Here is a 2,500-nt window from a genome sequence, read left to right as displayed (position 1 = left end):
ACGTATACAAACTATGTGAGTGTGAAAAATTAGCATATGCAGAAGGAGCAATTTGTACTACTTTCAAAACAGTTTCACTCCACGTCTGGAAACGTCCAGAGCTATGTAGAGCATACAAATGAGCTTTAAACTCATGAGGAAAGAGGTTTGTATGCAAAAAGGAAAACAAAAGCATATCGTACTCATAAAATTCTCAATATATAGATTCCAAAAAAGTGCTTCCAGCGAAAAGAGCTGAAAGAACACTATGGGATGTAAACCTGAATACCTTTCAATAATATGTTCTCCATCCATGCATACCACCTACATGATAATAATCATCATCTCAGGTGAACGGATGACCGCGTGGCCTAATGGATAAGGCGTCTGACTTCGGATCAGAAGATTGAGGGTTCGAGTCCCTTCGTAGTTGTTTTTGGCCAATGGTCACACAATCTGCTTTACATTCAGAGTGGAAAAAGTCTTTTCCAATACTCTTGTAGTCCTCACTTTCTCAGTACTAATCATTAATAAAGTGGAGTACATACTGTAAACTCATTCAGGTTGCATCTTCAGTCTAACTACTTGTGCATTATAGTGGCATTAAAAAGTGCTTCTATGCCGACGCACTGAATATGTAATAGGTTTGCAGAATTTTGACGTGACAGAATGGGTTTTTAGCTTAAGTGTGTGTAGAAGAACTGCAAGGTGTGTGCCTATGTGTGCATAGAGTAGTACATGTGTGAAATCTGTATGATTTGGGCAGTTAAAGTGCTGATTTTGCCTCCGAGTAAGAAAAGTACTACACAAAATGTATAAAGGATCGGCACATTGGCTGCCTTTGCTGATGCCCCCGTTGCCTAATTTGTAGTGCAATGGTTAAGTTGCAGAGTGTGGTTGAACTTGGTTAGGAGACTTGGTGCCTTTTTTCCGTGTTCTGCTGATGATAAGGATGGCTTGATACCATTTTCTAAGCCCAGTATATTGAGAAAAGAAGTAAGTGAAGAAGAAGTGTGGAGTTGAAAGTGGTTCTCCAATTTCTCTCCACTTGCTAAAATTGCAAAGTCTCCATTATAGCATTGAAGAGAGCGTTAAAGTCGGGGATAGAAGAGGATGAAAATGGGAAGTTTACTTATAGAGAGAAGTGAGAAATGCCCTGTGTGCACACACCGGTGTCTGACCATAGAATACATTTAAATAATGCCTCTAGAAAAGAGCTATGCATGTGTGCCTCAGTGGCCTAATGGATAAGGCACTGGCCTCCTAATCCAGGGATTGTGGGTTCAAGTCCCATCTGAGGTGATAACAAAAATCCTCCCTATTTCTTTTCCAGAAAATCAGGTAGATTTATTACATGCTTACTCTCGGAAGTTTATGAGGGATTAGGTACTTTGAAACTGTCCCATTTTACTTGTGTACACTTCACAGTCATGTTAGTGTTCTGAAACTGCAAAGTAGATTTTTAAATGCCTGTTTTTGTGAGATGCATTTTCGACCGGCCAGAACATATTCTTTTGGAAAAAATGATTTGAATTGGATTGGTGTGAATCTTGTTTCTAGAGGTGGTGACAGGCTTTCAGCTACTTGAATAGGTCAAGCCAGGATTCATAAAACTTATACAACCTATGTGAGTGTGAAAAATTAGCATATGCAGGAAGGAGCAATTTGTACTACTTTCAAAACAGTTTCACTCCACGTCTGGAAACGTCCAGAGCTATGTAGAGCATACAAATGAGCTTTAAACTCATGAGGAAAGAGGTTTGTATGCAAAAAGGAAAACAAAAGCATATCGTACTCATAAAATTCTCAATATATAGATTCCAAAAAAGTGCTTCCAGCGAAAAGAGCTGAAAGAACACTATGGGATGTAAACCTGAATACCTTTCAATAATATGTTCTCCATCCATGCATACCACCTACATGATAAAAATCATCTCAGGTGAACGGATGACCGCGTGGCCTAATGGATAAGGCGTCTGACTTTGGATCAGAAGATTGAGGGTTCGAGTCGCTTCATGGTTGTTTTTGGCCAATGGTCACACAATCTGCTTTACATTCAGAGTGGAAAAAGTATTTTCCAATACTCTTGTAGTCCTCACTTTCTCATTACTAATCATTAATAAAGTGGAGTACATACTGTAAACTCATTCAGGTTGCATCTTCAGTCTAACTACTTGTGCATTTTAGTGGCATTAAAAAGTGCTTCTATATCGACGCACTGAATATGTAATAGGTTTGCAGAATTTTGACGTGACAGAATGGGTTTTTAGCTTAAGTGTGTGTAGAAGAACTGCAAGGTGTGTGCCTATGTGTGCATAGAGTGGTAAATGTGTAAAATGTGTATGATTTGGGCAGTTAAAGTGCTGATTTTGCCTCCGAATAAGAAAAGTACTACACAAAATGTATAAAGGATCGGCACATTGGCTGCCTTTGCTGATGCCCCCATTGCCTAATTTGTAGTGCAATGGTTAAGTTGCAGAGTGTGGTTGAACTTGGTTAGGAGACTTAGTGCCTCTTTCCG

Source organism: Triturus cristatus, chromosome 4_1 (genome assembly GCF_964204655.1).
Source record: "Triturus cristatus chromosome 4_1, aTriCri1.1, whole genome shotgun sequence".
NCBI classification, from domain to species: Eukaryota; Metazoa; Chordata; class Amphibia; order Caudata; family Salamandridae; genus Triturus; species Triturus cristatus.
Note: the sequence above shows the minus strand (reverse complement) of the source record.